This window comes from Suricata suricatta, chromosome 4 (genome assembly GCF_006229205.1).
Source record: "Suricata suricatta isolate VVHF042 chromosome 4, meerkat_22Aug2017_6uvM2_HiC, whole genome shotgun sequence".
NCBI classification, from domain to species: domain Eukaryota; kingdom Metazoa; phylum Chordata; class Mammalia; order Carnivora; family Herpestidae; genus Suricata; species Suricata suricatta.
The window spans coordinates 142454058-142468100 of NC_043703.1; the positions used below are offsets into that span (position 1 = coordinate 142454058).

At 41.4% G+C, this 14043-nt stretch overlaps 1 protein-coding gene and 1 long non-coding RNA gene across 3 annotated transcripts in view; one reads left to right on the forward strand and one right to left on the reverse strand.

Moving 5' to 3' along the window:
• ALK (ALK receptor tyrosine kinase) overlaps nt 1–14043 on the forward strand; it is a 662031-nt gene that overhangs the window by 363855 nt on the left and 284133 nt on the right. The window lies entirely within an intron of this gene.
• The window catches only part of LOC115290206, a 31945-nt gene that overhangs the window by 7221 nt on the left and 10681 nt on the right, over nt 1–14043 (reverse strand). Inside the window, exons 2-4 of one of the 2 annotated variants that reach the window (XR_003908018.1) lie at nt 12083–12145; nt 10946–11018; nt 9173–9246 (exon numbers count right to left, since the gene is read on the reverse strand). This is a non-coding gene — a long non-coding RNA (uncharacterized LOC115290206). Of the gene's footprint in view, nt 1–9172; nt 9247–10945; nt 11019–12082; nt 12146–14043 lie in introns of those variants that run through there. The other variant, XR_003908019.1, reaches the window with a different exon arrangement.

Below are 14043 nucleotides of genomic sequence, written 5' to 3' on the forward strand. Positions count from 1 at the left end.
AGCATGCAGGACAAAGAAGCAGGCCCTTTATTTCAGCTACAGAGCCCTGGGAGAAGGATGCTATGCAAAGTCTCAGGTATGGTGCTGGTTTGGGGAAAATGAGACCAGACCTCTGCAAGCTTGCAGTGCAAATAGGAGAGAAGTTCCCTGCAAGCCTAGTGTCCTGAGGACAGGAGTGAAGAGAAGGAAAGAGGCACATCAGACCTGCACTCCATCTGAACCCCCTGTAGAGCCTTTAGGTCCTTTTATTCATTGAATAACAAACCACTAAGCAGACATAGGCATAATGTACTATTGGATAAACTGAGGCGAGATGGAATAACATACCCTGCATGCATTCTGCTGCTGAGCTGAGACCCAGACTCCAGCTCTCTCACTGCTGGATCCCCTACTCAAATACCTGGACCCTGCTCTCTTCTCCACCCTGCTCACTCAGGCTTGAACTGAGCTTTTACATAAATGTGAATAGGATTTTCAAAAGCTTTAGAGGAAAAGTGAAAAACATCTCTCTCTTTTCCAATTGGCTTATGAAAATATCTTCCTCTAATTGAACTTTCCCCTCTTGCTTATGCCTTTTGATGCCTGCATTTAATTGCCTTTAAACAGAAAGCTGCTGTGATCAGAGACTTCAGAGTTACATATGCATCTTTTGTGCTGAAACTGTTTTGCCATCTGCTTCTAAAGCTGCTTATAGGTTGATTTTGATAAGAGCAATGCAGGTCCCACCAGTCTTGCTATAATTGGTTGTCTGCTTACATGATTGGAAAAAGCAAATTATTTATTGACTTCTGATTCAAAAAGAAAATCAACAAATGTGTTTCCCACAACCACATGATTCCATTCTGACCCCTCTGTCTTGCTGAAATTGTGCCCCATGGCTCACCCCTGCCCCTCTTTCTATCTACGGTTACCCTTCTTTTTGTCTTTGTTCCTTCCTTCCTTCCTTCCTTCCTTCCCTTTCTCATTTAGTAAATGTTCATTTAAGTATTCCTTTACTACATTCAGAGACATTTGCTAGATGGTGGGAATTGAACTGGGAACAAGGAGAAACCATTGCTGTCCTCATGAAGCTTACATTCTAGGGGCAGAAATGAATGCTGCATTACAAATGACCTGTACAATCATGGAATTCCTATAGTGATACATGACAAAGGAGTACAGCCTCTGTGAGCCCTTCTAAGAGAAGGACCTGACCCAGGCTGAAGGGTGAGAGAAGCCTTCCTGAGCAAGTGGCATTTAACTGAAGTCTGAAGGAAGAGTGCGAGTATGAAAGTGGCAAGACTCTTTCTGAGAAGGGGAATGACCTATGAATGCCTGGAAGAGAAAGGTGTGAGACATTTCTGAGAAACTCAAAACAGACTTATGCACATGAGCCTGAAGGTGAAGAGAGGCCTGGGTGAAGAAAAGGATGGGAGAAAGACAGGCAGAGAAGGGATCGAGCACATTCAGGAATACAACCTTTGTCTTAAAAGTCAAGGAAAACTGATGTAGAGTTTTAAAGATAGGGCTGTGAGTGAATTGGAGGTAGGGTAGGCATGTGTATGGAGATCCCAGACTGTGGCAACAGCCCAAGGTACAAGAGGATAGTCCTGACTAGAGAGTACAGGTAGAGAGAAAGGAATGGCTTGTACATATCTGTGTGCAAGGGGCAATAGGCAGGTATAGTGATGGATTGCCTTGACCAATTGGGTGTATGGAGCCACTCACTAAACAGGCAAAAATGAAGGAGGCACGTATATGGAGAGGAAAGTGGAAAGTGTGGTTTGGAGATATTGAGTCTTTAGTAACATAAACATCCAAGTGAATATGCAGGTAGACATAAGGGTCTGGAGATCAAAGAAAATATCTGAGCTGGAGAAAAAAATTGAGGACTTTTGGTATGTTGACAGGACTTTGGAGGCAGTGGGAGCATATTAAATGCTTAGGGAATTAACTATTAATGAAGCATAGACCTAACTGTAAAATATAAAACTATATAAATTTCTGGAAAAAAACACAAGAGAAAACCTCTGCAAACTTGAGTGAGCAAAGATTTTGTAGATAGCACACAAAAAGCATAAACTATAAAATAAAATATTGATCAGTTGTATTGGAATTTATTCAAAATTAAAAACTTACTCTTCAAAGGATTCCATTTAAAAAATATTAAACCAAGTCACAAAATTGGAGAAAATATTTGAGATTATACATATATGTCTCAAAGGGCTTGTACCCACCCAATTAAGAAGTGGGCAAAATATTTTAATAGACACAATGCAAAATATATAAAATGGCCATTAATCATGTAAAAAGATGCTCAACATCACTAGTCATCAGGAAAATTAGAATGGCTAAAATTAGAAAGACTGACCATACAAAGAGTTAATAAGGTTGAGAAGGAACTAGAACTGCATATACTGCTAATGAAAATGTAAGGTGGTAAAACCACTTTGGAAAATAGTTTAGAAGTTTCTCTGAAAATTAGATTATAGACCTACCATACAACTCAGCTAATTCAGTCCTGGATATTTATCCAAGAGAATGAAAATGTAGGTTTACACAGACTTGTGCATTAAAATTTATAGCAGCTTGGGACACCTGGCTAGCTCAGTCAGTCAAGCATCTGACTCTTGGTTTCAGCTCAGATCATGATCTCATGGTTTGTAGTTTCAAGCCCCATGTTGGGCTCTGCTCTGACAGTACAGAGCCTGCTTGGGACTCTCTCTCTCTCTCTCTCTCTCTCTCTCTCTCTCTCTCTCTCTTTCTCTCTCTCTGTCCCACTCATTGTCTCTTTCAAAATAAATAAACTTCAAAAAAATTAAAAGTAAAATTTATAGCAGCTTTATTCACAGTACTCCCAAACTGTAAATGACCCAGGTGTCTTCTAACAGGTGAAGGGATAAGCAAACTGTGGCCTGTGTGTACAGTGGGACACTATCCAGAAACAGAATGAGATGAACTACTGATACTGACAACAGCACAAAAAGATCTCAAAATCATTATGCCAAGAGAAAGAAGCCAACCACAGAGGCCACATATTCTGTGCTTCCATTCATGTATAATTTTATTTTTTTAATTTTTTAATGTTTGTATTTATTTTTGAGAAAGAGAGAGAGAGCGAGCATGAGCAGAGGAGGGTCAGAGAGAGAGGAAGACACAGAATCTGAAGACAGGCTCCAGACTCAGCTGTCAGCACAGAGCCTGATGCAGGGCTCAAACCCATGAACCACGAGATCATGACCTGAGGTGGTGTCAGACACCCACCCGACTGAGCCACCCAGGTGCCCCTTGTGTATAATTTTAGAAAATGCAATCCAATCTACTAATCTACAGTGACAGAGGCAGGACAGTGGGTTTTGGGGAAGGGCAACAGGACTGACTACAAAGAGACAGAGAACTTTTAGGACTTGGTAGGGCAATTGGTTTTGAATGTGTTTATGGTTCCCTGATGTAACAACTGTTAAAAAGCTTTGATCTGTACACTTTTTTTTAATGTTTTTTATTTTATTTTTGAGAGAGAGAAAGAGAGACAGTGTGAGCAGGGGAGGGTCAGAGAAAGACGGAATCACAGAATCTGAAGACAGCCTCCAGACCCTGAGCTAGCAGTCAGCACAGAGCCTGACGTGGGGCTCGAACCCACGAATCGTGAGATCATGACCTGAGCCGAAGTCGGACGCTTAACTGACTGAGCCACCCAGGTGCTCCCTTTTTTTTTAATGTTTATTTATTTATTTTGAGAGAGAACATAGGGGAGGGGCAGAAAGGGAGAGAGAGAATCGCAAGCAGGCTCTGTGCTTAGTGCGGAGCCTCATGTGGGGCTTGATCCCACCACCCAATATCAAGAGTCAGATACTCAACCAACTAAGCCACCCAGGTGCCCCTTAATTGTACACTTTAAATGGAGGCCATTTATTGCACATAAATTATACTTTAATTAAGTTGACTATAAAAAAAAATACCTAGAGAGGCAATGGAGTGGGAAGGCAAAAGACCTGAGACTAAAGGTAGGGGAAGGGAGGCAGGGAGGTGGGTGTACATGTGTAGATAGGTTGAGGAGCTTTACTGTGAATGGGTTGGTGAGAGGTGGCAGCTGGAAGAATCAAGGCCACTTATTCAGGTCCTACTTGTCTTCTGGTGTGACTTTCATGGCTCAGATACCGCTAGTCAGGATGTACCCCTGATTCATGAATTACCTCCCTCACAAAGGCTTCCCAGGAGACCCCAACCCCTCTGTTCTCTTCTGTTCTCAACTCTGTAAAACTGTCTAGACTACAGAATAAACTACAGGGTCCCATCTGATCAGATAATGCCTGTAGGTTGCTATACTCAATTCTTTGTTTCCTCAGTCTATCAATATCCGGTGCTATTTTTGTTTACAAATTGTTTCAGGTGTTTCTGGTTTCCCCAGAGACTGTTCTTTAACTACTAATTATTGAATTTCTGCCATAAGCTAGAAGTTTTAAAAATATTTTACATGTTAAGTACTTGTAACAACTTATGAAGTAAGTGTTATTAACTTCAGCTTGCAAGGAAGAAAACAACTAAGGCTTAGGGAAGTTAAGCAACTAGAAATGGGATTTGAACTTAGGTCTTTGTGACTTCTGAGTTCACAGTACTTTCTGAGTGATAAAGCCTATCCATAAGCACTGTAGATATGGCCTCCTTCCAACTGGGGCCATGTTTTATTCTTAATTTTGCATACCTTTGCAACCAGTGTGGTGTTAAGCATATTGCAGATGCTAAACAAATATTGATTTATTCATTGATTCCCTCAACTAATATTTTAATGCTTCTTTAAAATGGCATCCTCCTGTCACCAGGGTCTCTTCAGGGGCTTTAAGGATGTCAGTTACTAGGTACATTTCAGCTTTGCTGGATCAGATTAAGGAATTAATTAAAAGGTTCCCAGATATTTTTTCACTGCCTGAGTGGGAGTAGAGAAAGGTAGGTCAGCTTCCTTCTCTCTGCTGATTCCAGCTACACTTTCACCCCCTTTCCTTCAAGAGGAGCTCCAGGATGTTAAAGAACTATGGCCAATTCCACTGGCCACCTTGGTCTAGACCCAGTATAAGAGCTTCCATTACAGCCACGACCCCATAGGGAATCTGGAGCAGGGAGTGGCCATTGAAGCCACTGCTTGGTTGGTCTTTCTTATGATGGCAAAGTGACAGTGCCCAAACTTTAAATATAAACAGATAACAATTGCTAAACATAAAGACTGCCTTTCAGTTACCTTGCACATAAAGGCCCTTCTCTAGTTCTCCCTCTTTCTCCCTTTCCTTTTTAAAAAGTCTCTCTTCAACCCTACTTTTTTTCTTTCTTTCTGCCTCACTATTGTCCCAGAAAGCCTGAATTATAATTACTTACCTAAAAGGTTCTTTCAGCTGCAAAAAAAAAGTGTTCTATGAAAAACATATTAGAACTAGACACTAATTATGTGTCCTTGATTTTTGCATAATGTAGTGTGAGCTACTGTTCTTTGTATTAGTGGGGGATAAGAATTCATTCATGAATAATGGTTTCCAAAGATTAATGAGGATCCAGATGAGACACTTGCCTAGAAGGTAGAAAGACTTTTTCTTCCAAATTTCAGAATTTGTATTCAATGAAAAGCATAAGAGTAGGAGGTACTGAAAATGATTGTACAAGCAAGTACAGAAGGCTTTTGCTAATCTAATTCATTCTTAAAACAGCCTTCTCTGTGGTTGAAGGCATCCCTGTTCTCCTTAAGCTTTTCTATCTTGGATATATTATTTTTAAATAAGCCTCTTTTAATGTATCAGAGGAAACCAGGAATGTGTTGAAGATGTTTCAGTGAGAGATGAAGCTTAAATCAGTAGTGCTGGAAAAGGTCAAAGCCAGAATTATTTAAATGTTGAATACCCCAAATTTGCTGTAAGTTGCTTATCAACATTCACAAAAGTCAATGTCCTTTTCCTGTGGAAGTTTTCATTACAAGGAAGCCTCCTGCACAAGAACATCAGCACTGTGGTCAATGCATGTGTGTGTGTGTGTGTGTGTGTGTGTGTGTGTGTGTGTGTGTGTGAGAGAGAGAGAGAGAGAGAGAGAGAGAGACAGACAGACAGACAGACAAATATCTTCTTCTAGAATATTTGAGAATCCTTCCCTGACTGTTCAGATGGTGGGAGTGGGCACCTGTACATTCTACTCACATCCCATTTCTTACCTTTTTACCCTCCCATTAAAGTAAATATACCAGGGCACCTGGGTGTCTCAGTTGGCTCATGTCATGCTCTCACAATCCGTGGGTTCGAGCCCTGTGTCAGGCTCTGTGCTGACAGCTCAAAGCCTGGAGCCTTCTTTGAATTCTGTATCTCCCTCTTTCTCTGCCCTTCCCCCACTTGTGCTCTGTCTCTCTCTCTCAAAAATAAACAAACATTTAAAAATAAATAAATTAATAAAGTAAATACACCTACTGAATCAGAATCACCAAGGGGGGAGATCCTGGGAACCTCTTTAATAACACACCCCAGATGTTTTCTATGACTGGGAAGTCTTGAGAAGCAGGAATTAGAAGGTCTGAAGCAGAGCTCCTCAAGGTTTGTTTGTGCATATGAATCACAGGAGGAGCTAGTGAAAATGCAGATGCTTGTTTAGTAGGTCAGGATTGGGTTTAAAGTCTGCATTTGTAGAAAGGTTCCAGGTGATGCTGGTGCCGCTCCAACTACTCTGCATAGCAAAGGTCTAAAGGCAGTGCATCTCAGTGTCCACACACAGGTAGTAATTGGGGCTAGAGGCGGGAACAATTAGGGAAGGACCTGTGCCCCTTCTGCTTTCCAGGCTTACCTGACAGTTGATGGTAGAAACAATTTTTGAGAAAGCTAGCAAGACCTTCCAAGGCCACATTTGCTCAGTGCACTCACCAAGTTCTAGATCAGACCCTGGTTCTGCAGGGCCAGACATGCTCAGGACTTTGCCTAACCACACTCCTAGAAGATATAGGTAAGTCATATATGCTAATTTTCAAATGTCCAGTGAAACATATAATGATTGGTGAGAATCTATCTTTGTCCAGCCAGTGTGTTCTCTGCCTGCAAGCAGGTCCACACAGGCAGCCAGAATATCAGATGAAAATCAGCAGATGGCTTGATGAGCAGCTTGGTCCACCTTTCCTGCTCCTATTCTAAGAAGTCCTTACTTCTCTTGAAGTGTCTGGGTTCAGATCATTCCTTCATCTCTCAAGCATGAAACCCTCCTAAGTCCCAGGTGTTGTGCAGGGCACTGAGGTCACAGAAATGATAGTGAAAATTGAGCCCTGTTTTGTGTCTGAAAGCCCTCTGGTCTCTTACTTTATATAAGAGACTTTTGGAAATTTTTACTTTTGGAAAATTTTAACAGCAGTGAAATACACATATAATTTACCATCTTAACTATTTTTAAAGTTTATTTATTTTGAGAGAGAGCGAGAGACTAAGTGTGGGGCAGAGGGAGAGGGAGAGCGAATCTCAGGCGGGCTTGACACTGTGTAGAGCCCAAAGTTACGAACCCTGAGATCATGACCTGAGCTGAAGTTGGATGCTTAACCCACTGAGCCACCAAGGCGCCCCATTAACTATTTTTAAGGCGCCCCAGTTCAGTTGCATGAAGTGCACTTACATTATGGTACAACCATCACTACTATCCATCTCCAGAAGCTTTTCTTCATCCAAAACTGAACTCCATATCCATTAAGCAACTCCTCAAGGACATCCATGTATCATGTGTCAAGATTTCCTTCCTTTTTAAGCCTAATATTCTATTTTATGGATACAGACCACATTTTGTTTATCCATTCTTCTGTTGATGGGCATTTAAGTTACTTCTACATTTCAGCTCTTGTGAATAATGCCTCTATGACCATGGGTCTGCAAATATCTCTTTGAGACTTGCTTTCAATTTTTGGGGGTACAGACACACCTTGTTTCATTGAGCCTCACAGATACATTACATTTGTTTGAAAATGGAAAGTTTGTAGCAACTCTGCATCAAACAAATCTATTGGCATCATTTTTCTGATGCCATTTGCTTACTTTGTGCCTCTGTGTCACACTGTGGTAATTTTCACAATATACAAACTTTTTCATAATTGTTATAGTTGTTATGGTGATCTGTGATCAGTGATTAGGACTTGATGAAAGCTCAGATGATGGCTAGCATTTTTTAGCAATAAAGTGTTTTTTAATTAAGGTACATACATTTTTTAGACATAATACTATTATGTACTTATTGGACTACAGTAGAGTATAAATATAAGTTTTATTGCAGTGGGAAATCAAAAGTTTCTTTGACTTGCTTTATTACAATATTCACTTTATTGCAGTGGTCTAGAATTGCTAGGTCAGATGGAAATTCAATTTTTAATGTTTTGAGGACCCACCATACCATTTCCATAGTGGTTGCACCCTTTCACATTGCGATCAACAGGGCACAGGGGTCCCAATTTCTCAGTATCCTTGGCACTACCACTGATTCTTGCTTTATGCAACTTCCTCAGCTGTAAGTTGGGCCATTGCCCTAGTGTCCCACCTGAAACACTTTTGTTCTTCTCAGCTCCTTCCAAATCCTGCTCAACCTCTAAAGCCAAGTCAAGTCATATGTTTTCTAAAGAGTCTGATGCCATTAGCCCTTGATGAACCCTCCTTGTCTGTACCTGCAACCATTCTTATTTTCTCTTGATAATGAGGGTTTGTTCCTGAATTGTTCTTGAACTGTCTCCTGTTACTCCAAGTAGGGGTCATGTTCTGTGCTTTTTGGTTTTTCCTAGCAGTAGAAGCAATTGCTATTTGTTATAGCTTGTTTGATGGAATAATATAAAGAAAAGCAAGGAGTGTATAGTCTGAAAAAGGGGTCAAATGCCCAAAGCTTGATTTCCATTCTGAGAACTCTGTACATGAAGAAAAAAAGTGAGTCTTATTATCCCAGAACATTGTCTCTGGTGGAGACTTACTAAGAGCCTTTGCACCCACCTAGTCAGACATCCTTCCCCTAGGATATCATCCTCCAAGGCCACTGTCACCTTGGAGATACTGACCCCAAAGATCATCAGGTGAGGAGAGATGCTTCCAGGGAAAGAGCTGGCTCTGGGGAGTCTAACTATAAGATTGTAGCAAACCAGAATTCATTAGTCCAAGGGATTTCTGTGGGAGTTCATGTGGGTTTTATTATAATGTCTTCAACCACTTACATTACACAAGGGTTGAGTTTTCTTCCATATCTGTTCACTTCATGGTGGATGTCAGTAAACAGTCCCAGTGGGGCTGCTGCTGGCTGCTGAACCAAACAAATGTTACTCTTTTCCCCAATTAATCTGCTCTCTTATGAGTTTGAAATCTTCTCGACCTCTCATTGTGCTCTCTTTAGGGATGCTATAGTACCCCTTGGCTGCCTTATGTTATAGAAGGAGCTGAACAGTGTTGGAGCTGGCCTCTTAGAATGATGATTTCTCAGGGCGCCTGGGTGGCTCAGTCGGTTAAGCGTCCGGCTTCGGCTCAGGTATTGGTCTCATGGTTTGTGGGTTTGAGTCCTGCATTGGGATCTGTGCTGACAGCTAGCTGAGAGCCTGGAGTCTGTTTTGGATTCTGTATCTCCCTCTCTCTCTGACCCCCTCTGCTCATGCTGTCTCTCTCTGTCTCTCAAAAATAAATTTAAAAAAACACTAAAAAACTTTTTAATGATGATTTCTATGCCATCATGTCAATGCTCTGACATGGCTACTGTCATCCCTGGCTTGCCCTGTACCCATTTGTCCTTATGAAGTAACCCCCTGAAGACCTCAGCCAATACAAACAAGGAGTAGGCAACAGAGGACCCTGTTCCAATGTCCTTTCAAGTTCTTCCATTCAGAATGCATTCCAGTCATGTCAGGAGTGCATGACCCAACAGAGCTCCTCCCAAGCTCATCAGAGCAGAAGAGGAACTGGAAGCTCTGTCAGAAAGGAGACATTTAGCATATTTATACAACTTTGAGCTGGTATTTGAAGCCCCTGCCATGTGGTTGTCAGTCTATTTGAACTTTTATTACAAAGACTTCACTGTCCCTGAGTCTAGTCATCTTTAGACAGCACATTTATTCTAGAGCTGTCAATGGTCCAAGGTTCTACTGAGAAAGAACTGGCGTATATATAAACAGAGAGGAGAAGTCACCTGCGTGGCTCTATGGTAAGCAACTCCCTGGACATCCTTCCCCTTCCTGATAGTCCTGTGAGGCTATTCTGAGGACTGTGTGATGAGACCTGGGCACCTCAAATGATTAGGAAGCTGCTATCAGCATATCCCACCCAGCAGGGAATTCATCAGCCTTCATGCCCTGAGAGCTGCAAAGCAGCCCAGCAGCTCCCAAGTTATGCCCCATCAAGAGGCCCCAAAGGTTTTAGAGTTATCCTCAGCCCACTTGGCTTCCTTTTCCCTGGTGCAATTACTAACCACTCCCATATGGGAACCACATTTTGCTTCATGATCCTAAGGGAGATAGACATTTAGGGTGTCAGAAGACCACAAGAAACCTGGCGTCTCTGCCCTGCTTCAGATCCTCAACACCTCTTGTCGAGACCATTACAGTCAGTTGCCTTGACTCACCTCTATGCTTCCAGGCTCCTTGCCTCTGCTGTCTACTCAGCTGTTAAAATGACCATCTAAAGTACCAGCCTAATCATTTTGCTCTGTGTCATTTCATGGCTTCCCATATCCTATGGGATCAAACCCAATCTTGCTGCCAAGCCTTGGAGTCCTTCCATATTTTCCATGTTCATTCACCTCTGGCTGACTCCCCCACCCCATCTCAGGAAGTGTCCCATCATCCAAGCATTACCCAAGCCTGCAATTCTTAGTCATCTTGTACTTCAACCCTCACCCCACAAATGCTTAGAGATTAAGCTCCCTCCCTTCGGCCTCCAGTAGGTATATATATATACATACTCATCTATCCCTTTCTCCCACCATGCTGGCCCAAGCCATCACCATCTCTCACCTGAATCACAGCAGGATTCTTGGTTCCGCATTTGCTCCTTTCTGATTCGCTCCCAAATAGCAGCTGGAGTAGGCTTATAGGTACAAATAGAAGTATGTCATTTTACTATTAAACACTAGAATGGCTTCCCATTGGTCTTAGAATGGAATCTTGGCCAAAAGCCCTGTATCATCTGGCTTTGCCCACATATGACCCTCTCTCATACCATTCTCCTCTAAATCACCATTTATTTGTCTCTCCCAACCACTGGTCCTTTACATCTACTGCTCCCCTAGCATGGAACACCCTTTCCTTGACTCTATACCATCATCTCCCACTCATCTTTTAGGTCTCAGCTGAAACATGACCACCTCAGGAATGCTTGCTGCCACCTATTTTCTCTATCACAGCACTTTGTTTAGTTTCTTTTAGCACTACTTTCAATCTGTAATTAATGTATTTCATTCCTTATTTCTTATCTAACTCTCTCACTAGAAAGAAAGCTTCTGGAGGGCAAGAGCCTTCTTTCTCTCATTAAATCCACTGGATCAATGGCACTGAATGCCTTTCATAACACTTGGTAGGTCCTCCATAAATTTTGTCAATATAATAGTAAATGAATCTGGCCACTACTACTTATCCAGGATTTGTTCTCTGATACCCATCACCCCTACACCTGCATTCCAGGCACACTGACTGGAGTTCCCTGAAAATGTAGGCTGATTTATATCTCTGTGCCTTTGAACATACCCCTGGGCTGGGATTCTTAAACCACTATGTCTATCTAAGAAACTCCTTTAATTGATATGCCATCTCTTCTCCAAAGCCTTTTTCCTCCTCATTAAGCAGTTGGTCCCCTAGACCTCCATGTGCCACAGTATGCTACCCAGGCTTCTGTTCTTGCTGTTGGCAATTTGGTTGTAATGATTTATTTTCATAATGGTATCCTCTATAAAATGTGATATCCCTAAGGATAGAGACCATGTCTTCTCCATCTCTCCAATCTTCATCCACAATCAAGTACAGAAGAACCTAGGACAAATTAGTGCTTAAAAAAACTTTTGTTGAAAAGATGAATGAGTTAAGTGGAAGAGCAGTCCCTGGATATAAATTCAATAGGACAGATTACTTTTTTTTTCCCCCCAATAGGCTACTTACTAATCCCAACTCCCTGGTAGGTAATCCGAGGACTCATGTCACTTTGTGTTCTGGTTTCTTCACCTGTAAATTAGGAATAATAATTAACTACCTAACTATCTCAGATGATTAATGAATAAAATGGTAAATATGAAAATAGTCTAAAAAATAGGTTGCCTGGGTGGCTCAATCGATTAACCATCTGACTTCGGCTCAAGTCATGATCTCTTGGTTTGGGAGTTTGAGCTCTTAATCAGGCTCCCTGCTGTCAGCCCAGAGTCTACTTCAGATCCTCTATCCACCACCTGACCCCCGCACCTCTCTCTCTCTCTCTCTCTCTCTCTCTCTCTCTCTCAAAAATAAATAAACATTTTACAAAAAGAAAATAGTCCAAAAATACAAATTTATTCATTTCAAAAATATACATTGAGTCATTATTAAGTGCTAAGACACCCAAGTTACAAATACAAAGACATGATCCCTTAAAGGTTCTACTTCTTAAATGTGGCATTGCTGTTCATTATCCACCCACCATAAAGACTGTCATGATTCTTAGTCTACTTTTTACTGTCATGATTCTTGGTCTGTGGTCTCTTGCATTAATCATTTGCTTTTGGAATCACTGCATACCTGTGTATTCTAGTTTTACTAGAGGTCTCTACATGCTTTCCAACTATAATCACAGCTGAATGATTCCCTACCAATCCTGGTTCCACTTCAGGAAAACTGTCAGCCGTACACACAGCACCAAGCCCATTCATCTGTGTAAGAGATAATGTAATTCTAAGACAATATTTAACAATGTGGGACGAGGCATAAACTCAATATGTTTTCAGCCAGAATAGAAAAAAAATATGTGCCCCATCTCATTAATCACAATAAGAATGAGGGATGGGGCAGATACCCAGGCTGGTGCTGTTCCCTCCAAGTTAATCTGTCTTAATACTAGGCCCTTGATAAAAAGAATGCCCATGTCGTCGTTCTGCTTGTTCAATGGCAATTTACATTGGGGAGCACAAGATTTATGGAGTGAAAAGAATCTCTCAGTAATAAAAACTTGAGTGATCCGTGCTGTGTTTGGAAGTAGCTTCTACTGCAAACACTCTCTGGGGACAAAACTTCAAGAGAAGGATTTCAAGGTATACATTGATAAAACAGATTTTAGTCACAAGTTCTTACTGTGTTCATTCATTCACTCATTCAACAAAGTTTTACTGGGCACCAATTCTTGCAAAAGGCTCTGTTAGAGGCTTAGAGCCAGATATGCTCTATACTCTTAAGGGACCCCCACTGGGGAAATGCGACTCATACCAAATAATGAGGGTGCCACATGGACTGTAAGCTCCAGAGGGACAGAAATGATGTCCATTTGATCTCCAGTGTATACCAGTCCCTACCACAGGGCCTGGAACAGAGAATATTACATTACAAGTGCCCATTAACAGATGAACAAAATGTGGAACATACATGCAATGGAACATTACTCAGCCTTCAAAAGCAAGACGATCCTAACCTATGCTACAATCTAGATGGACTTCGAACATTTTACTAAGTGAAATTAGGCAGTCACGGAAATACAAATAGTGTATGAACTCGCTTATATGAGAGGTCAAATTCATAGAGACAGAAAATGGAGTGGTGGGTGGCCAAGGGCTTGGGTATGAGGACATGGGGAGTTGTTTAATGGGTATTGAGCTGAGTTTTGCAAGATGAAAAATATTATGGAGATGAATGGTGGTGATAGTTGTAAACCAAGGTGAATGTACTTAATACCAGTGAACTACACACTAAAAATTAGTTAAGATGCTAAACTTTATGTTATATATATTTTACCATAACAACAATAAAAATCTTTAAAGGGCTAGCAAGAAGTACAGGGATAGCTTGAGACAGGAGATGTAATGCAGGAGTGTCCTGCAGAGAAGGGGTCATTGGAAGGAGATATGCTTTTCCAAGCACCAAGGAAGAAGAGGGCATAGAAT